The sequence below is a fragment of the Lissotriton vulgaris genome, unplaced genomic scaffold (genome assembly GCF_964263255.1).
Source record: "Lissotriton vulgaris unplaced genomic scaffold, aLisVul1.2 SCAFFOLD_1467, whole genome shotgun sequence".
Classification (NCBI taxonomy): domain Eukaryota; kingdom Metazoa; phylum Chordata; class Amphibia; order Caudata; family Salamandridae; genus Lissotriton; species Lissotriton vulgaris.
The window spans coordinates 560,396-583,644 of NW_028242631.1; the positions used below are offsets into that span (position 1 = coordinate 560,396).

At 51.4% G+C, this 23,249-nt stretch overlaps 1 long non-coding RNA gene across 1 annotated transcript in view; it reads right to left on the minus strand.

Moving 5' to 3' along the window:
* Nucleotides 1–22,489, minus strand: part of LOC147668886 (uncharacterized) — a 76,341-nt gene extending 53,852 nt beyond the window's left edge. Inside the window, exon 1 of the long non-coding RNA XR_015303790.1 lies at nt 22,094–22,489. This is a non-coding gene — a long non-coding RNA (uncharacterized LOC147668886). The remainder of the gene's footprint in view (nt 1–22,093) is intronic.
* Between the last annotated feature and the right edge of the window lie 760 nt (nt 22,490–23,249).

Genomic DNA, 23,249 nt, shown 5'->3' on the forward strand with positions numbered 1-23,249 from the left:
CTTCTTTTTCTCACAGTATCTGAACCTCTTCTTCTCTTCATCTCCTTCTCCTTGTCTTTTCACATTGGTTCTGATTTTTTGTATACTGTTATATTATGCTGTACTCTTTCTTGAACAAAATAAAACTTTATTAAACTGAAAAAAAAAAATTAACAGACATGACACTGGCTTTAAAAATTGTATTTTAATATGTCTTTTTGCCTCTTCTGTAATTCTATGCTGACGGGCGCTGTCAGTCCGTGCGCTCAGTTAAAGTAACATTGTAGTACTCTACTTTGGTGAGATGTCCCGGTTTTTGGCTTGAAAGATCTGGTCACTCTAGTTTTGGGGTACACCGGAAGCGTCTGGTGCCAGAGGAATGACACTTCTTGAATACTCAGCCACAAGGGGCCTCTTTGCTGCGAGGCTGCCGTCGGCGTCCGCAGTTTCGGGGCGCAGGAGTCGGGACATGTAATGGCTAGCTCCTTGTGCAACGTTTGAGAGAGACTTCGCACGCTTTGCTGAACGGGACGAACCCTTTCATCCGGATTGTCCGCGAGCACATTTGCCTTTTTGTTGTTAGTGGATCATAGGACAGAAGCAATAGCGCCGCATAGAAATGACGCGGTCTGGCTCCACGCTTGCTGCGCCTCCTCGTACAGCGCCTTGACTCTTTTCGGAGCCTTTACTGCGCTACAAAAATCCGCAAAGTAATATGGGACGTCTTGAAAACCAACACAGGCCCGAGGCTGACCTACACATGCTATATTAAAACTGCCCCCTTCGCCTGCCTACGTAATATCCCCCCACTTGAAAATAAAAGAGAGACTGCTCGCCTGCAGGCCCCGCTGCCACAGAAGGCGCCTTGTTGTTGCCTCTTATACAACAGGCGCGTCACAGGAGACGGGGGTCACTTGACTTGGCACCACGAGGTGCGGGGGCAGTAACACGAGCGTCTGACGTCAGCAGAGTCGACATAAGTCGAAGAGCACACATTGACGCCTCCGAGAGGCCGAGCGCCGGGATTACGCAGGCACATTCAAGCTCATTGTCGTGTGTCACCTGACGTGTCTGTTGTCGCACCAAGGAGCCGTGACGAGGACAGACAGACAGCAAGGACACACGTCTGTCGGGTTCACGGAGTACTCCCAGGAAATGAAGCGCCCGCGGGCGTTTACAGTAAAGAGAATTAATTGTCAGGAACGAGTCCAAACCCCTGTCAGGGCCTTGAGAGACGGCTACCGTACTGGGCGAGCAGCCGAGCCATGCCCCGCCCTTCACTGGCCCCTCAGGCGATGCAGAGCTCGGTGTGACAAACACGGCTGAACGAAAACATTCACCAGATTGTCTTAAAGTTCGATTTCTACATTAAATATTGTCAGAGTAGGCCCAGAAGTTCCAGAACCAGTGTTCTCGCTTCCTAAAGGCATAATTAAGGTCTCATTTCCAATGTAAAGTGCTATGCGCAGCGGTGGAAGTGCATAAAATAAATTATGGGAACTGTGATGCTGCATGCAATGGGGGCGGAGTCACATGAGTAGCTAAAAAACCCAAAATGTTCTGTACTTTTTTGGGCCTTTCACCTTCAAATAGCTATATTCAAAATAACATGCATCTTCAATGGAAATGAAATTTAAAAGTTACGTTAAGCAGTAGGAAACGCACTATAGTGCCTTATGAAACCTCCGCAGAGGTCTGTGTGTGTCCAGACTGCCACACACCTAATCCATGGTTGGTGAAGCGGAGAATGTGACTTTGGTATTATTAGCGCAAAAAAGTCCCCAACTGTGACAGAAAGCACTGTGAATATGTAAGTCATTATTTTAAACTTGCATTACACATAGTATAAGACAGACTGCTACAAAATATGCAAAAATGTTGAAGATAAAATGGTGCTTCCGAATTATATATTTTAGTAATGTCCAGACTGTACGTAATGCAATTTCTCTGATAAACTGTCCCTTAAAAGCGCACAGCTCAGCTTTTAACTCCTGTGCACTACCGCTCAAAAAGAATAAATCTTTGTCATCACAAAGCTTTAAGGCCCACATGCATCATTGTGTCATTTTGCATTTCTTAATTTGCGAAAAATAAGGAATCGCAAATTAAGAAGTGCAAAATGCTATGCATCATTTTTTTCGGTATTTCTTTGTGATTCGGTAAAAATCGCAATTTTTACCGAATCCCAAAGAAATACCGAATTCTTAAGTTAATTTTCGCAATTCCCATTGATTCCTATGGGCCAAAAGGCCCATAGGAGTCAATGCAAATTGCGAGTGGCACTTAGAAAATTTCATGGGTGCAGGGGGGGGGGTCCAAAGGACCCCCCCATGCACCCCTGAAATGTATTTTTCGCATCATGTTGCACACACACATGTCCTAAGGACATGTGTGTCCGTAACATGAATGTTGAAAAAAAAGCATTTTCAACATTTTAAACACTTTTTCCAAATTTACCGAGTGGTTCAACCACTCGGTAAATTTGGAACCCTAATTGCGAATTTCCACTTCTAAAAGTAATGATGCATTGCTTTTAAGAAGTCGCACATCTGCGACTTCTTAAAAGCACCCGCAATTTTAGAACTCGCAACAATGTTGCGAATTCTAAAATTGCTTCATGCATCCCAAAAAGCACTTTTGCATTCGCAAACGGCCGATTTTAAGGAATCGCACCGTTTGCGAATGAAAAAGTGCTTGATGCATGTGGGCCTAAGTGATTCCATCAATTAAAGCCAGGATCGGCTCCCAAACATCCTTTACATTTGCAGATTAACCAGTTGTGCACACTTGCATTTCTTTCAGGTAATCATGCACCCTGGCAAGAAGGCCTGTTCGTTGTTGCCTGTCTGCCCGCCTTCAGGTTCACAGCACCGGAGTCTCCTTGAATGACACTTCAGCTGAAGCATTTAAACTATCAGAATTAACCATCCTGGATGGATGTCTTTTCACAAATTAAAAAAGTGCGGGCTTGTCGTGCCCCTGTGACCCCGCCCACTTCGACCTCTGCACTATTTTTAGTGTAAAACCTTGAGATTATGTCTTTTCCATCAGTGGTTTACAAATGGCAAAATCAACTCGATCTGTGAAATTGCAGGATCCAAGCAGATCGCAGAGGATCTGCCCAATGGAAGGACCTCTCTTAGAGAGGAATATTCCGTGGGGTTGGCATCAGGTGGCCACGGGTTTCACGGGTGACATCGCCCCAGCCCTAAGTACCTGCCCAGCACAGTGCTGTACCCTGGTACCGCGGCAAGCGGAAGTGTTTATCCATCCTGGCCAGCGCCATCTTGGATCTACCCATGCCACGGTTGTGCGATGCTATCTTTTGTGAGACCTGGGATGCCACTAGATGTCCGGCTCGAGGCTGGCCAGAGGTTCCTTAGTACTCAAGAGCCAAAAGCAAGCTGAGTGTCCTGCCAACTTTGTATCCCGGCCATGAGTGCTCGCACCATCATCTTACAAACACCCCTCCCCTAGGTGCAGCCGAAGAGGATGGCCACCCACAGAGTATAAATTCTGATTTATTCAGGACCAGTTCATTGTGGGGTGGGAGCAGTGGGGTAGGAAAGACCGGGTTAAAAGACTTCCATTACCCCCTCATGGAGTCCTCCTGATCCCAGTCTAAAGGTTACGAAGTGGCTCGTCTCCCAGACAGCTGCCCCAGGCTAAGATGGTCCCATTTTTAGAAAATTGGCCATACATGTACTTTCCTTATGTCTGGTCAATACACTGCATATGCAGTCCTCCCCCCACTTCCCCTCCTGTTCTTCCTGTCTTAAAGTGAGTCGCGATGCAGTAAGTCCACTCTTCACTTACTAACTGGCTTTACCATGGTTTTTTGAAGAATGTAATAAGTAAACACATGCTTCATATAGCTGTAATGGATTGAGGCTTGCTGCTTTGTTCAGCCGGTGTTTTGTTAAACACACTGACCATGAACATGTTCCTCGCCCATATGATGAGCTGGGCGGGGACAGTTGCATCATGTTTGATGTTGGGTCATTCTGGAGCAAGTTAATCCCCGGGGTCCGGGGCGCTTGCTACAGGTGCACGTCAAACAGAGGAGGCAGCAGCAGTGCTTAATTTGAGCCAGTGGTTTCTGGTGTTCGGCACCGGAACTTAATTGTCAACATCGGAACTTTTAATAGCTGCCACATGGGGGCGGGGTTTGTGCAATTAAAATGTGAGCAGAACAACAGCTGTTTATTAATTCAATATACATTAAAAACAACTAATACCAGCTGCCTCAGCCATTCTTATAGCTTTGGGGGCCTCAAACAGTCTGAAATGTCACCCTTGTAGCCGTGTGGTGGTGGTAGGTGTGTAGGTACTGTCATTGGCAGTCCTGGCCGTGGCAATGGGTGCTGAAACCTATGCTGAGCTCCTGACGAGGGCCCTGGCACTTTTTATTTTACAAATTAAGCACTGGTGATTTGTTTGTTACTCATATCTCACGTGATAAGATTTGGTGGCCAGGTAACTCCATAAAACAGGAAATCGAATACTGCTACAACGTTACGCGTTCCAGTCTCCTGATAACCATGGAAGTAAGGAAAGGGTCCTAAAAGCAGAAAAAAATGTGCAGACCCCTGAACAAGAGGAGCAACGTCACTAGAGCGGACCTCCAAGCCTTGACAAAGGGGGCCGTATGTGACGCTACGGCAGAGCCCCGAGCCAAGAGAAGAGGGCAGATGACGAGGAGGATCAAGATGGAGCTCCTCGAGGCACATGCATCCAAGCACCTCGGTTTCAGAAGTGTTGAAAACATATGAGAGAGGTGCTTGGTTCGGAGGAAACACATTATGATGAAGAGGGAGTTTATACTACAGATACTGATAATTGACCCCTTCGGGATGTCATATAGTCTTTGACACTAGAGCGGGGTTCTCCAAAGTCAGTCCTGGAGGGCCGGATCCATACCAGATTTTTAGCAGACCTCATTTTAGATAAATGTAGTTATCTTAAAAATCTGGCATGGAGCCGGCCCTCCAGGACCGACTTTGGAGAAGCCTGTACTAGAGGAGTGGAAGGAGGTAGATAAGGCTGCATTCCAAGTTTTTGAACTAGAGGTATATCATTGGAAACCGTGAGGAAAGCTTCCCCCAGACTTCAAAAGTGAACAGTTTCGGCTTCTAAGGTTTTCTCATCTCCATAAGCATCCGAGGACTCGAGGTTGCCATATTCTGTGGACAACAAGGTTGAATCCAGTAGAGCCAACACCTACAGGGCCCACACAACACAGCTCCTTCTTAACGGCATCAGTGGATGGCCGTAGGACATTGTAATTGAAATCTTGAAAATTGGAACCAATTCAAAGATCTCTCATTCATAAATTACCTTTTCTGGGGAAAAATTTGATTTCCTGCAGAACTTTGATGGAATAGTTCAGAAGGCAGTTGAAGAGAAAAGTATCCTGAAGCCGTTTAAGCTGTTCATGAATAAAAAGTAATTTATTTCTAAGCGTCCTGTTTTCAATACTCAAGACAAACGCCCCTTTCAAGGACGGGCCGAGGTCAGGGGAGGGGGGATTCTATAAACAGACCCGACCAATCAAGACCATCAACAACCACATTGGCCACTGGAGGAAGACTGAAACACTTGTTTTTTTGCAGTGGATTCAAATGATAAGTCTCTTGGGTCTTTTCTATAGTGGACCACGGTAATAAGAAAGTTCACGAGTCCTCCTCTGCTCATGTACTTCAAGCGTATGCCATCACCAAAAGACGAGTATAAAAGTCAGCCACTGAGTTCAGGATTTCAAGCCCCGCTCATGAAGAAAGCAATGGTGCCGTCTCCATAGGGACATAAGGGTACCGTTTGTTATTCAATTTGCTTCCTAGTTCCGAAGTCAGATGGAAGATGTCGTCCAGTTCTGGACTTAAGTCATTAAACTGGTTTCTGTTGGTTGAACCGTTCAGAAGAATTTCCCTACAAACCATCATCCCATTAATCGGGAACCATTTTTTGGGTCGCATTGAATCTCCAGAAAGCTTATGTTCATGTCTCATTACATGTCGAGAGTTGGCTGTTTCTGAGATTTACGGAAACAGATAAACATTTTCAATTTAAGCTCTTCCATTTGGCCTCGTAACTTCTCCTCGAGCATTTGCTCGAGCATTGGCTCTGCTTGTGGCTGTGTTACTGTGAAAAGACATTGTAGATTTGTTCCATATATTAATAGCTGGGTGCTATCGGCACCTTCTATTTTAAAGGGTCAGGAGGATGTGGCCACTGTGACGTATGTTCTTCAGAAACTGGGCTTGCTGTTAGATCTCCAGGAGTCACCGCTGGTTCCCTCTCAGATCAAGAACTTCATCGGACCCGGATCAATACTCAAGTGGACGATATTGACACACTCCTCGCTACAACCACAGGACGGTTGAGCATATGGGTCTGTTAGCAGCCTCCACAGCGGCGGCACCTTGGGCTTAATTTCACCCGATACCAGCGGTGAACCATATCCGGACTCACTGGGATCCAAGGGGCAGGTGCTTGCAGTTATTGCCCCAAAAGTCCAAGATTTACAACTTACAGAAGGGGGTTTCTTTCCAATATCCAAGCCCAGTCCTATGAACCCCGAGCACCAGTCTTCGCACTGGGGAGCGGCTCCAGAATATCAAAGAAGGAAGTGAAATGGAAGGTATCCCTCAAAATAACACTTTGCACCAGGATAGCATCATTTTTATGATCCAAAACAGGTGGGGATAGTAAATCCACTTCATGAAACTAACACGATTGGGGGTCCCATATTTATACAAATGTATTACTACCCAAAGGAACCCTTTTAGCAACCTTGGAAACAATGCAGGTCTAAACCTTTCATGTAGCATGCAGCGCTTTGACGCCAGCGTGTTGCTCAAAGCGCTATATTAGGATTGTTACTGACGAACATCAAGTAACAAAAGGATCTGTGTGACAAAGCAATACCCACTGAGCTATCAACATAACACACTAGTCTGTGATCTGCACGCCACGCCTTGTGCTAGGCAGCAGGAGCATTAACCCTCTGCGCTACTATATCACAAGTCAGAACTGTGACTAGACACATCGCACCAGCCACCGGAGTGATCATGCTGTTGTAATATCCCTGGAAGAATGACAGACAGACAGACACACACACAGACACCTCTGCAGGCCGCTCTTATCTCAGCTCAGCCTGTCATGCAGAGGGCGCCCCTTCACCTTGGCGCCTGGTCTGACGTCACCTGTCGCAGGCCCTTAAGCCGGCACTGCGCAGGGTACCTCGCCTTGTGTGTGTGTGTGGATTGGACATGCCTTTTGGAGCGTCTCAGAGCCGAGCTGCCCCCCACCCCCCTGGCTCACTCTGACCTAAATCTCAGCGGCGCCCCAGATGTGCTCTCTGGTCCCCTCTCAAGCTCCCGCAGCTGCAGGAGACGCGTCTCCAGGGGAAAAAAGAAGATTTTTAATAGATCACGAAAGAGCCTGGATGAACTTCATTCATTGTTCTTAGCCTGGGTGATTACGTTGTACCAGGCGCGGGCCCAGTCTCTTTGGCAGCCCCCCAACTTTGCCGTGCCTGGCACTAGGGGCTGCACCAGGGGTTTAGGAGCCCTTTTCCTGTTGTTGTTACCTCTGTGTCCCAGACTCTGAGCAGCAAATAGAAGGCTGTTAGCAGCAGAGGCTGGAATGCCACACAAGTGTCAAGGGTTGCGTGATGTCACTTCCGCTCCCCAGGCAGCCGGTGCATCAACCTCCATGGCAGAAGGGGCGCCTGAGTCAGTGAGGCCATGAACCCTGGTGTCAAAGTGCCAGGGATACACTTTACCACTCGGGACCACCGCCCATTATGCCCCACCCTCTGGCTGGAAGTGAAACCCCGTCTGAGCAGGGGTGTCATACAACAAATGACTCTGGATCGCCAGGACAAAAACAACATTTTACTGCGGTTCTAACCCAACGCTGACACCTTTTATATTTTTTACAATATAAATATGCAACTTGTTAACATTGTAACTGTATATATGTAACTTTTTAGCTGATCAGCCTATCTTGTGTACCTGTATACATGTAACTTGTTTGCGTGTTTAGTCTATCTTGTGCAAAAATAACAGTTGATGGACAGAATGCGGAACAATATCATACATTCACCCCAGTACAGAGCTCTGGGCCTAAATCCAATGTTTTTTTGCTCACCATGCTATTCCAGTTTGGACCCAGCCATATGCAAATCAGTCTTGAGCCTGCGCCCAATGGGAACAGTCCAGCCCGAACTGCCAGGCCAGGTCATCCCTGGACTGGAAACAAGCATCCAAGGAACGGTTTTGGGTTTTCACCCCTCACCAGCCAGTATAGCTTGAATCCAGTGGAGTGGAGAGCACCGGACCCCAGTCTGGGCATACCCGTCCCACTCGGGGTGACAAATGCAAAAATAACAGCCGTTGGACAGAATGCAGAACAATGTCATAATTTCACCCCAGTACAGAGATCTGGGCCTAAATCCATTGTTTTTTTTGCTCCTCATGCCATTCCAGTTTGAACCCAGCCATATGCAAATTAGTCTTGACCCAGTGCCCAATGGGAACAGTCCAGCCCGAACTGCCAGGTCAGTTGTGTGGTGAGCAAAAGAATGATGAAATAAACCCAGATCCTTGTGACTGGGGGTGAATGTTTGCATTGTCCAGCATTCGGTCCATCAATTGTTTCTTTTGCATAGTCTATCTTGTGTACCTTTTGTTAGTTCCCTGGTTCTTTTGTAAAGTGCTCTGACACCATTGGGTAACGTTTGCGCTGTATAAAACTGCATTAAATAAATTAAAAAAAGACAGCAGACAGAGCTGCAGAAATTACCAAAAGGCAGAATCACTCACGGCTGTGGAGGGTCACTTTGGGATACCTTTTTTTTTTGTCAGCCTCCGTGGTAATGCTGCAACAAACGTCTCAGACGAACAACCTGAGAGATCGCAACAAACCAAAGGGCAAACCTTTCATACCGCTCAACATACACATTTAGAGAGCTCAACATACACATTTAGAGAAAGACAACTTGTTCCGGCTGTGTCTGGAGCAGACTTGTAACAACAGGAAGCTAAAGATGAGTTTTTTAACACTCTGGGTAGCGCCGCGACTCCGAGGCACTTAATCTGTCAAAATACCAAACGCTGGTCTGAGCTTCGCTCTATCTAAAGAGAATGAACACGGCTCTTTTTGCGCTCACTGGAGTGCACAAAACACTTTTTATGCTCTTAAAACACCTGCGGATACATATACATTTAGGTCGACCCCACAGCAGCACATGCGCTGCTCTGCGAGGCATTCTGTATTGGAGTATGGACTTAAAGCTCCGCCCATTCTCCGCCTATATTTTTCATTGGCTTGTGTCATTGTCCTTTGAAAAAGCTGGCTTCTGATTTGTTAATAGGCTTGTTAATCCCTCCTTAGTACCGCCTTGTCTTAATTTGTAGCCTCCCATGATTACTGGCCCTTTTACATCTATTGCTCCACGGTATGTCTTATTTAGTCTGTAAGCACTATTGTATTTAATGATTTTCTCCTACTGCAGGCACGACATGCAACATTCAGTGCACTATGCCCGCTTTCACTTTCCAAGCAGCACGGGACAATGGCAGCTGCTTCTCTGAAATAAAATAGGTCTCGCATTTACAAGACTTTGAGCTATTGGCATTGTAAATGGCAATGCCTTTTATTTATGTGTTAATTATCAAAACAGATCAAATGCATTGTCATTTACAATGCCAATAGCTTAAACTCACAAATGCGAGACCTATTGCATTGCAAATGCTTGTCATAATCAAGTCCACGTGTTTCTCATGTGTTTCTGCTGTGCCCGTAAGGGTCAGGCAGGAATGGGACCTCTTGAGAAGTCAATGGCCCTTGTCTCGGCAGAGGGCTGCTCCATGCCCTACACAGGGCGCAAGCTTCTCTCACACATGGTGACAGTGAGAGGTGAGCGGGCAGCCTCGATGGGCGGGTGGCATGTGAGTCTGCTGGAAGCAGTCATGCCTTTCAACACGGGCTCGCTCAGGGGCACTCTCAGCAGAGGGGCCGTGGTGTCTCCTGACGTAGGTCCCCCTCTTTCACATCGCATGCGGTGCTCAGTGCAGCATGGTTGGCTTAGACAGGGCCTACCACGTATTGTTTGCACTCTCAGCTTCCGTCAGCAGTCAATGGACAGTAGCCAGCTGAGAAACCAACCGTACCAGGTGCCCGGCCAACCTATCAGTCGTGGTGGGTGCAGGCCATCCCTGGAACTGTGCGCCGGCTGGCACCACTGGTACAGATCATGAGATGTGCCGGTGATGTCAGCCAACACAGGAACCATGCACCGGCTGGCACCACTGGTGCAGATCATGAGATGTGCCGGTGATGTCAGCCAACACAGGAACCATGCACCGGCTGGCACCACTGGTGCAGATCATGAGATGTGCCGGTGATGTCAGCCAACACAGGAACCATGCACCGGCTGGCACCACTGGTGCAGATCATGAGATGTGCCGGTGATGTCAGCCAACACAGGAACCATGCACCGGCTGGCACCACTGGTGCAGATCATGAGACGTGCCGGTGATGTCAGCCAACACAGGACCCATGCACCGGCTGGCACCACTGGTGCAGATCATGAGATGTGCCGGTGATGTCAGCCAACACAGGAACCATGCACCGGCTGGCACCACTGGTGCAGATCATGAGATGTTCTGTGATGTCAGCCAACACAGGAACCATGCACCAGCAGGTACCACTGGTGCAGATCATGAGACGTGCCAGTGATGTCAGCCAACACAGGAACCATGCACCGGCAGGTACCACTGGTGCAGATCATGAGACGTGCCAGTGATGTCAGCCAACACAGGAACCATGCACCGGCTGGCACCACTGGTGCAGATCATGAGATGTGCCGGTGATGTCAGCCAACACAGGAACCATGCACCGGCTGGCACCACTGGTGCAGATCATGAGATGTTCAGTGATGTCAGCCATCACAGGAACCATGCACCAGCTGGCACCACTGGTGCAGATCATGAGATGTTCTGTGATGTCAGCCAACACAGGAACCATGCACCGGTGATGTCAGCCAACACAGGAACCATGCACCAGCAGGTACCACTGGTGCAGATCATGAGACGTGCCAGTGATGTCAGCCAACACAGGAACCATGCACCGGCAGGTACCACTGGTGCAGATCATGAGACGTGCCAGTGATGTCAGCCATCACAGGAACCATGCACCAGTGATGTCAGCCAACACAGGAACCATGCACCAGTGATGTCAGCCAACACAGGAACCATGCACCGGTGATGTCAGCCAACACAGGAACCATGCACCGGTGATGTCAGCCAACACAGGAACCATGCACCAGCTGGCACCACTAGTGCAGATCATGAGACATGCGGGTGATGTCAGCCAACACAGGAACCATGCACCGGTGATGTCAGCCAACACAGGAACCATGCACCGGTGATGTCAGCCAACACAGGAACCATGCACCAGCTGGCACCACTGGTGCAGATCATGAGATATGCCGGTGATGTCAGCCAACACAGGAACCATGCACCGGCTGGCCCCACTGGTGTAGATCATGAGATGTGCCGGTGATGTCAGCAAACACAGGATCTGTGCACCGACTGGCACCACTGGTGCAGATCATGAGACGTGCCGGTGATGTCAGCCAACACAGGAACCATGCACCGGTGATGTCAGCCAACACAGGAACCATGCACCGGCTGGCACCACTGGTGCAGATCATGAGACGTGCCGGTGATGTCAGCCAACACAGGAACCATGCACCGGTGATGTCAGCCAACACAGGAACCATGCACCGGTGATGTCAGCCAACACAGGAACCATGCACCGGTGATGTCAGCCAACAAAGGAACCATGCACCGGCTGGCACCACTGGTGCAGATCATGAGACGTGCCGGTGATGTCAGCCAACACAGGAACCATGCACCGGTGATGTCAGCCAACACAGGAACCATGCACCGGTGATGTCAGCCAACACAGGAACCATGCACCGGTGATGTCAGCCAACACAGGAACCATGCACCGGTGATGTCAGCCAACACAGGAACCATGCACCGGCAATGTCAGCCAACACAGGAACCATGCACCGGCTGGCACAACTGGTGCAGATCATGAGATGTGCCGGTGATGTCAGCCAACACAGGAACCATGCACCGGCTGGCACCACTGGTGCAGATCATGAGACGTGCTGGTGATGTCAGCCATCACAGGAACCATGCACCAGTGATGTCAGCCAACACAGGAACCATGCACCGGCTGGCACCGCTGGTGCAGATCATGAGACGTGCCGGTGATGTCAGCCAACACAGGAACCATGCACCGGTGATGTCAGCCAACACAGGAACCATGCACCGGTGATGTCAGCCAACACAGGAACCATGCACCGGCTGGCACCACTGGTGCAGATCATGAGATGTGCCGGTGATGTCAGCCAACACAGGAACCATGCACCGGTGATGTCAGCCAACACAGGAACCATGCACCGGTGATGTCAGCCAACACAGTAACCATGCACCGGCTGGTACCACTGGTGCAGATCATGAGATGTGCCGGTGATGTCAGGCAACACAAGTGTCAATCATAACCGGGGTCCCATCAAACACAAACATGAACCACGCAGAGATGCCAGCATCATATGAAGCATGCTCATGCTTGCATCATGCAGAATATGCTCAGTAGTAGAAACCGCGACACCAATTCTCACATACATGTCAACGTATAAGACATGTCAGGGGTACATACCAGAGTATGACCGGTCACAGATACATGATCAGCAGGGAGGAGCATGCTAACACATCAGTCATTTCACACATGAACCAGTGAAATATGACAACACAAGACGGATGATGCCAGCCGAACACAGAACCCTTAAAGTCACTAAGTTAACCTGAGGTCAACCTCCTGATACCTATGACACTGAGCAGACAGGCTTAACTTAAGGCAATGTGTAATGTATTATTGCAGTACAAAAACAGTATTAAAGTGAAGATGCAAAACAATAAAAATCCCAAACTGAATTAGAAAAGGTAGATTTTAATAGACAAAATGACAACAATCCAATAAAGATAATAGAGCCATGAACTGTTAAAGTTATAAGTAAAAATGGAGACAAAAAGCACAAACCGCCAAAGATCGCCATTGTTGCAGTAGGCAGGAACTTAGGTGCATTTTGAAACAGACCGATGTGGAGCACGGGTCGGATACTCCAACCAGATGTGCTCCCACATCTAAAACTATAATCTAGTTTGAAGCAGGCATGGTACCCACAAACAACCCAAAGACAGAAGTCTGGTAGGACAAAGGCAGGCCCCATCAACAACCAGAGAGTGGTACACAAGACTTTTCTTGGCATGTTGTTCTCTCTCCTTCAAGTATACTCTAGATGTTACATGTGGCTCAACAGGCCTGTCTAGCAGGACTTGAGGCTGTGCTGTCTGAAGGAAGTCCGCAACATTCACCTTGCATACTCTGTTGAGCTCACAGTAGTCCGCTATACTCAAGTCAGACTTACTCCAGACCTGAGTACAGGTGGAGACTTATGCAAATAGTGACTGTAAGGGCATCATTACATTATCTTTCTACATGTGCCACTTTTAAATACCATGCCCCCTGCCTTGTGGGCTACAAGGTCTACAAAGGGGTGACTTACACATTTTTACAAGGTAGGTTTTTACCCATCAAACAGGGTTATTTAAAACAGGATACAGTCCCGGTTTAAACTGCAGATGCCCGGCTTTAAAGGTAGGCCTGAAGCCATGCTTTCCTTGCCACACAAGTGGATTAGACAATAAGTGCTACCGTCCAAAGGTCTCAGTTAACTTCTCATGCCACAGGTGCATTTCCAAACCGTATACTACGGCCTTATAGGAAAGTTAAATACACAAATCAGGAATAAGACAATGTCTCCATGTTTTAAGAGTCAGATCTCATACTCTCAGCACTCAACAGAAGTCCCCCAGCAGGCAGGGTCCAAAAACGAGCAATAAAATATGGCCCATCAAAAGGTGAAAAATCTGTGGGTACCATGCAGAGATGGCGGATTTCCCACAGTTGGTGTCTGAGAAACTAAACATTTATGAGAGTCTAACACATCAGATATAGGCCAGACACTCCGGCATGACAGCTGCTTCCATGGAATGGAGCAATGGGGGACGCCTGCAGCTCTGCGGGTCTTTAACAACATCTACAAGGAAATAAGTGAAAAAATGACCTCCGCGCTTGGTTAATTCACCCCTCGACCGGAATATTTACGCTACACTTTCAGCTTTGATTTGTAGTCATACCTCGTGTCCTACACAATAAAGGTTTTAACCTAGGAGCACGGGGGTATGTTTACGCTTCCCTCCTGGTCCCCGCTTCCGCCGGTGTTGTCCTGTAGGATTCCTGTACGGACTCGCTCGTACCCGTCCAGTCTTCGAGGAGGTCGAGGCCGCCTGCTGGCATTGCCCACCCGGGGTGGAGAGAAGACTCCGGTGATGAAGCAGGGCACCAAGAGGTGTGTGAGGCTTCCTCTCCCACGAAGAATGACCTTCCACGGATGGGAGACTGGGGCTCGTCTTCCCTCAATCTGTGACGTGTACTGAGCCAAACATCTTGAAGCACTAAGTGCACTGCTTAATTTGTCTAAATAACTGCCACCGCCTAGTTGTTTGTGTTTATTTCCAGTAAGTGAAGGGACGTGTGTGTCATACCCTTCTCCTCTCCTTCAGTCGTGTTTTCACGAGGAGACACCCCAACGCACGAGGGCCCACCAATAAAGAAAGAGGGGGGGGGGGGGCTGCACCAATGACACCTCACCTGGATGGGGCACTGGGTGACCATGCACAGGAGGTTCCTGCACACTGGGTGACCATGCACGGGGGGTTCCTGCACACTGGGTGACCATGCACGGGGGGTTCCTGCACACTGGGTGACCATGCACGGGAGGTTCCTGCACACTGAGTGACCATGCACGGGAGGTCCATGCACGGGAGGTTCCTGCACACTGAGTGACCATGCACGGGAGGTTCCTGCACACTGAGTGACCATGCACGGGAGGTTCCTGCACACTGAGTGACCATGCACAGGAGGTTCCTGCACACTGGGTGACCATGCACGGGGGGTTCCTGCACACTGGGTGACCATGCACGGGAGGTTCCTGCACACTGGGTCACCATGCACGGGGGGTTCCTGCACACTGGGTGACCATGCACGGGAGGTTCCTGCACACTGAGTGACCATACACGGGAGGTTCCTGCACACTGAGTGACCGTGCACGCTGGGTGACCGTGCACGGGAGGTTCCTGCACACTGAGTGACCGTGCACGGGAGGTTCCTGCACACTGGGTGACCGTGCACGGGAGGTTCCTGCACACTGAGTGACCGTGCACGCTGGGTGACCGTGCACGGGAGGTTCCTGCACACTGAGTGACCGTGCACGGGAGGTTCCTGCACACTGGGTGACCATGCGCGGGAGGTTCCTGCACACTGGGTGACCATGCACGGGAGGTTCCTGCACACTGAGTGACCATGCACGGGAGGTTCCTGCACACTGAGTGACCGTGCCCGGGAGGTTCCTGCACACTGAGTGACCGTGCACGGGAGGTTCCTGCACACTGAGTGACCATGCCCGGGAGGTTCCTGCACACTGAGTGACCGTGCCCGGGAGGTTCCTGCACACTGGGTGACCGTGCACGGGAGGTTCCTGCACACTGGGTGACCATGCGCGGGAGGTTCCTGCACACTGAGTGACCATGCACGGGAGGTTCCTGCACACTGAGTGACCATGCCCGGGAGGTTCCTGCACACTGAGTGACCGTGCACGGGAGGTTCCTGCACACTGAGTGACCGTGCACGGGAGGTTCCTGCACACTGAGTGACCATGCCCGGGAGGTTCCTGCACACTGAGTGACCATGCCCAGGAGGTTCCTGCACACTGAGTGACCATGCACGGGAGGTTCCTGGTCACTGAGTGACCATGCCCGGGAGGTTCCTGCACACTGAGTGACCATGCACGGGAGGTTCCTGCACACTGAGTGACCGTGCACGGGAGGATCCTGCACACTGAGTGACCATGCCCGGGAGGTTCCTGGTCACTGAGTGACCATGCCCGGGAGGTTCCTGCACACTGAGTGACCATGCCCGGGAGGTTCCTGCACACTGAGTGACCATGCCCGGGAGGTTCCTGCACACTGGGTGACCATGCGGTTCCTGCACACTGGGTGACCATGCACGGGAGGTTCCTGCACACTGGGTGACCATGCACGGGAGGTTCCTGCACACTGGGTGACCGTGCACGGGAGGTTCCTGCACACTGGGTGACCGTGCCCGGGAGGTTCCTGCACACTGAGTGACCATGCACAGGAGGTTCCTGCACACTGGGTGACCGTGCACGGGAGGTTCCTGCACACTGGGTGACCATGCGCGGGAGGTTCCTGCACACTGGGTGACCATGCACGGGAGGTTCCTGCACACTGAGTGACCGTGCACGGGAGGTTTCTGCACACTGGGTGACCGTGCACACTGGGTGACCGTGCACGGGAGGTTCCTGCACACTGAGTGACCATGCACGGGAGGTTCCTGCACACTGGGTGACCGTGCACGGGAGGTTCCTGCACACTGGGTGACCATGCGCGGGAGGTTCCTGCACACTGGGTGACCATGCACGGGAGGTTCCTGCACACTGAGTGACCGTGCACGGGAGGTTCCTGCACACTGGGTGACCGTGCACACTGGTTGACCGTGCACGGGAGGTTCCTGCACACTGAGTGACCATGCACGGGAGGTTCCTGCACACTGGGTGACCGTGCACGGGAGGTTCCTGCACACTGGGTGACCATGCGCGGGAGGTTCCTGCACACTGGGTGACCATGCGCGGGAGGTTCCTGCACACTGAGTGACCATGCACGGGAGGTTCCTGCACACTGAGTGACCGTGCCCGGGAGGTTCCTGCACACTGAGTGACCGTGCACGGGAGGTTCCTGCACACTGAGTGACCATGCCCGGGAGGTTCCTGCACACTGAGTGACCATGCCCGGGAGGTTCCTGCACACTGGGTGACCATGCCCGGGAGGTTCCTGCACACTGAGTGACCATGCCCGGGAGGTTCCTGCACACTGAGTGACCATACACGGGAGGATCCTGCACACTGGGGGCCGCGTTATGGACATGACGAGCAATAAACGGACTGCAGGTCGGATACGGACTGAGAGGAAGCATCAAACAGAAGCACTAGAGGAGCGGCGCCCTGCTGAGGCACGAGGGTGACGTAGGCGAACGAGAGAGGGGGTGTGTCCAACACACGCCCCTTGCACGTGGACCGCACGACGGCGTGCAGCTTAAAGACGAGGGTCATCACCACCCATGGCCCATGCCAATCTGGCAGAATTCGAATCGGCACTTTATACACAGATCTTGGCAGCGGCGGCTCAACCCACCGAGGTATCTTCCTGAGAACTTGAACCGGTTAATCACGGACGATGTAAATGGAAGCTTATCACCCACTGACGACATGCGTGCCAGTCATAGAGGGCACCTACTGATTAACGAGGAGAGGGCGAAGTCAAACCAATTCAGAGATGCGTGCCAAGGGGTGAAGTGCGAATGACAGGCGGAGATCTCTGCCCCTTTGAACCGTGGCACCCACCCAGAAGACATGCCACCCGGGGCTCTCTGGCAGCGGGCGAATGCCAGGCCCAGATATCTGCTGACGACGACGCATGCCAGCAGGCCAGGGAGTGAAATGAGCACGCTCAACCAGTTCAGAGGTGGACCCACCCGGGACTTACGTATGCCAACTGATAATGGTGCCAGGGTCGAAGGTCAGCTACACAACAGCTCAACGCTGACCTCTAAACCATGGACAGGAATGTACCTGCCCCAATGGCCCCCGAATGCATGTGATGACGCTCAGTAGAATCACCCCAATAACCAATCACTGCTGCGCACAGTGCCTGCGAGTCGAGAGAAGTGTGGAGGCGAGCATGGCAACGTGTTGATCCCGGAAGTGACGTCTGCACCAAGAGTATCTGTGGACACCAAGCATTTCAGCAAGCAACGCATGTCATGAGGGAACCGCTCTAGAAAAGCACGAATTCTGGGGTTCACCTACTTCCCCACCTAGGATGGAAGCCTCTGATTGGACGAGAGGGGTGTCAGCAGATTAATGACTAAACTGCAATGTCACGCATGAAAGAGACAGCGGCCTGCGGGCATGGGTCAAGCATAGAGGACAGCGTGCAACCCCAGGCCTGCGAACCACCCAAGGGCATATTGACCCCAATGCATGCCAGCACTGAGCTCACAGATCACCCCCAGGGCCTGCAAACACCAACCCGTGAACAGCCAGAATCCAGGGCACCCGAGAGAGACGTGTGTGGCAACTCAGTACCAACCAGTGAGTACAAGTTAAGCACAGAGGGCACGCGTGCAGTCTCGTTGTCACCCCAGGCTGCCAGCCACCCAAGGGGATATTAACCTTCAACTCTCCATCTCTTGAGCATCCTAACCCCGCAGACCACCCAATGGGGGTGCCCAGCAGCTCACGGCCAATCAGGCTGCAGGTCGACCGTGGATGCATACAGCAGCTAAGGGAGACCTAGAGTGCAGGGCGACCAGTGTGGAGGGAGGAGGGGGGGGGGGGGGGGGAGCACAATACCAGTCGAGCAGCACACTATGCTAAGCACAGATTTTAGTTTAGTTTTAAGCCCCGCCCTTAATTACATCGGCCACGCCCCTTTGAGAGCCCAAACCCACAGTTTTTTCATCCCACTTAGAGCCCTGGCTGCCATCTTTTCCTCTCACCTACTTCTCCGCGTACCTTATTACTTCCTTATGTCTTTGACCCCTACCCCTACCCCAGGCCACCCAACCCAGCTGCCCCTCTATGTGTCTCGCCCCTCACCTATGTGTGAGTTGCCCGAATCCCTGGTCCCAAAACCCCAGCTAGCCCCTCTGTGGGCCTCACCCCTCCCTTGTGTGCCCCTGAGCCCACTTCACCCCAAACCCCTGATCGCACAATCCATGCCCCCTTCAGTGCACCTCATTTCTACCTTAAGTGTGTGCCCCCCAGCCCTTGTCACCTAAACCATGCCCCCTCGCTTATCTATGCCCCTTGCCGGTCCAACTTGCCCTCACCTGCCCCTTTTCTCACCTACTTTTCTCTTCGGTTGCCCCCTCATATTCTGGATCGCCACTCACCCCTTACCTGGGCGCACTTTCTTGTCCCACTTTAACCCAAGCTCGTGCCCTGCATCATATAACCTGTGCCACTGGTGCCCGCGCCGTGCCCACTTCACCTCTGCACCCTCATTCTGGCCTCAATCCCACACCTGCTCCAGCCGTTTACCCTTCACCATCTCTTTACCCTGCCCCCCTCACCCGTGCCCCCCACAGGGTGACCAAGTGGCATGGGTGCAAATTCAGGATGGTGGGTTTAAAAATTCAGGACGAAGGGTCAAAATTCAGGACAAAAATTGGCAATAAAAGGTACGTTTTAAAGACACATCCGAGGAGGTCGCGCAATAGTATACAGGTACATAGGCAGCCGACATAAGTACAAGTCACAATAAGTCTATATTCGGCTGAGACACTGCGCACTTCACGTTTTTCGCTCTGCGCGCAGCTTTAAGCAACTGTACTCCTCTTTTTGTGGCATTTCATAGGATATAAGAATGTTGAAGCTCTAGGTAACAGCAAAGCTAGCACTATTAGGCAACAGCGGTTATAACAAATAAAACCATTGTTAAAAGCAGGCTCCTCAATATTTTGCAATTAAACTTTTACAAACATCTTCTTACAACCGAACTTGCATTATTTCCCCAAGGAATTCCACCTAGAGTGCTCCAGCAAATCTAGACCGTTTGTTTGCCTCTTTCATCCTACTTGCGCCGATAACCGCGTTGCTACACGACCTTGACCGTGAAGCTATTTTGGCCAGTGGGGTTTGCTGAAACTTTCAGTGATAGGACAACTTGGCAAAGATTTATGCAAGAAGCGAAAGTTGTCAGTTTTACATGTAACTGTGAAATGGCGCGGACACTATAACATGCATATGCAGCTGACAGGGCAGACACATGTATTGGATCATCAGGTAGAGTAATGGCACTTGATGGTGAAACATTTTTTGCAGGACCTTTTAGATGCAGAACTAAATATGTAAAGAAAGCCGCCCTTCTGCAAACCGACAGCAACTCAGAGGTTTCAACATTGTGTATGTGTCCTAATCTGTTATGCGTGTGACTTGCTTTCCAAACAGTGGAGATTTTATTTTGCTTGTTTTAGTATAAAACATGTGAGCTGGCATGCCTTCTTACATTCACAGCATGAAACATGTGAGCTGGCATGCCTTCTTACATTCACAACATGTGAGTGCATCGCCTCCTTTAAAGTAGGACAGCCAAACCGAGAAACTCGAGATAGCCACGAGAAGCATGTCAGAGAGATCAATAAAGGGGTGGGGGGGGGGGGGGGGCAGGGGCAGTGAGCCAAGACAGCAAACATTTGGAGATAAACTCCCACATGTGCAGCTACAGCAGCAGAAAGAAGAAATCTCTCACTTCAGGCAGCGAAACATAAACTCCAGAAATTGACACCCATTTCGCATTCCAAGCAGCCTTTGCACGCGCAGATTACCTACTTGCCCGCATTTCGATGTCTTTGAAGTTGCCCCGCCCCCGGCTGCCCCTCCCTCGGAATCACCTCGCAGGAGACCCCCCTCCCTTCTGCTGAGCCATCCCAACTTCTGAATACCTGTCCTTTAGCACCAAGGATAAAATTACGGACAAATGCAGCCTGTCGAAGCTTCCGTCACGGACAACGGACATTATGGTAAATTCACGGACGGATGGTCACCCTAGCCCCCCACCCATCACTCCTGGTTCAGCTGCTCCAGCTCTTTACCCTGCCCCCCCTCACCAGTGCCCACTTCAGTCCCCATCCATCACTCCTGCCTCACCTGCTCCATCTCTTTGCCCCCCTCACCTGTGCCCACTACCCCCACATCACCCCTGGTTCACCTGCTCCTTCTCTTTACTCTGCCCCCCTCCCATCTGCCCCCCCCCCCCCGATCAGTCCTGGTTCACCTGCTGCATCTGTTTACCATGCCCACCCCTCACCTGGCCCACCACCCCTGATCCCTCTCAGGTCACCTGCTGCACCTGTTTACCCTTCTCCATCTCTTCGCCCCCTCACTTTTACCCTCTCTGCCTGATCCCTCCTCCTTCCCCGTGCCCCTCTCACCTGTGCCAGCTTGCCCCTCCGGCTGCCTCCACTCCTCGCTCACCTGTGTTTCACTCTCCCGTCCCTCGCCCTGTCCCTCCTCCTTCCACTTGCCCTCCTCACCTGTACTTCATTCTCCCCTGGGAGGCCCTTCCCCCTGTGCCCTCCTCACCTGTGCCAACCTGGCCCTCGGCTGACTGCACTCCTCTTTCACCTGTGCTTCACTCTCCCATAGCATGCCCCTTTCCTCCTCCTTGTACCCTCTCACCTGTGCCAGCTTGCCCCTTGGCTGGCTCCACTCCTCTTTCACCTGTGTTTCTTCTCCCGTGGTTTCCCTCCTCCTTCCCCTGTGCCCCCCCTCACCTGTGATCCATTCTCCAATCCCTCGCCCTGTGCCCCCCTCACCTGTGATCTATTCTCCCATCCCTCGCCCTGTGCCCCCCTCACCTGTGATCTATTCTCCCATCCCTCGCCCTGTGCCCCCCTCACCTGTGATCCATTCTCCAATCCCTCGCCCTGTGCCCCCCTCACCTGTGATCTATTCTCCCATCCCTCGCCCAGTGCCCCCCTCACCTGTGATCTATTCTCCCATCCCTCGCCCTGTGCCCCCTCACCTGTGATCCATTCTCCCATCCTTGGTCCTTCCCCTGTGCCCACCTCACCTGTGATCCATTCTCCCATCCCTCGCCCTGTGCCCCCCTCACCTGTGATCCATTCTCCCATCCCTCGCCCTGTGCCCCCCTCACCTGTGATCCATTCTCCCATCTTTGGCCCTTCCCCTGTGCCCCCTCACCTGTGATCTATTCTCCCATCCCTCGCCCCGTGCCCCCCTCACCTGTGATCTATTCTCCCATCCCTCGCCCTGTGCCCCCCTCACCTGTGATCCATTCTCCCATCCCTCGCCCTGTGCCCCCCTCACCTGTGCCACTCGCCCCTCCGGGGCCTCCAGTCCCGGGCCGCCCCTGCCGTCGCCGCTGCTGTCGGGGTGGGTGCGCAGTGAGTATTAGACACCGAGACACCTGCGACAGGTGCACCGGCCCGAGGGGTGGGGCCTCCAGGCGGCCACGCCCCGGGGCGGAGTCAGCCGCCTCGCCTTACTGGCGCGTTCCATTCCGGATCTCTAGGGGGAGGTCAGACTGGCACCCTTGACAGTCATCCATTTCCATTCCCGCTCCCATACAGGGCTGAGTCAGACCAGGGCACCCAGTCAAACATACATGTGCTGGCCCCCCCTCCCCCTCCCCCCCCCCCAGCGCCTCACTCTTGGGTGCGTCTTCAGCCCGAGCTCCCCCCTCCCTGGGACGGTCCCATTTCTGGGTCCATCTTGCTCACCTGTTGCTTTGACAGCAGGTGAACTTGACCCAAGCAGACACGGAGGCCCCGCCCCCGATGCTGGGATTGGCTGCTGATTCCTAACGCTCGGAGTATACTGCAGCCGGATTGGAGGGTTGCTTCGAAGTCTGAAAGATGACAGGCCAGTGGGGCGATGAAGGGGTTTGTTTGGCCTCTCAGCCAGAAAGAGCTCCTTACCTCCCCACAGGCAGGACCTCAGCCATTCAAAACAGCTCGTTTGAAACACAAGCGCAGCTTTCTTTTGTCAATTTAACATCAGACAAATCAGGTTTAATGTCGCACCTTGATGTAATCTCTTCTCAGGAAGTGACTCAAAAGTCAGACTTGCATGTACACCATTGAAAAATGACAAAACATGCTTTTTAATCAACTTATAGGTTGGCATCGAGCACAGCAGAAAACAAAATGTTAAACATTTAGAATGCTTTAAAAGAGTATACAACATATGTTGGCAGTGCCAGGATTATGTATTTGTACTGACTGGTCCTGCAATGTCTGTTCACAAACATGGCTTCCATCCGTGCTTTAATTTAAATATACCATACATTTTAATGCAATACAAAAAAGAGATTACAACACAGACATGGCCGGGTACATTCTGCGCAGGTTGGTATCAAATATGACACAACATTGAGATTCAAATGGGTCTCAAAGGATACAAAGCCGCCACTCCCCGCTTCCAGCAGAAGACCACCCGCCCTCTAATCACATCCAAAGTGATT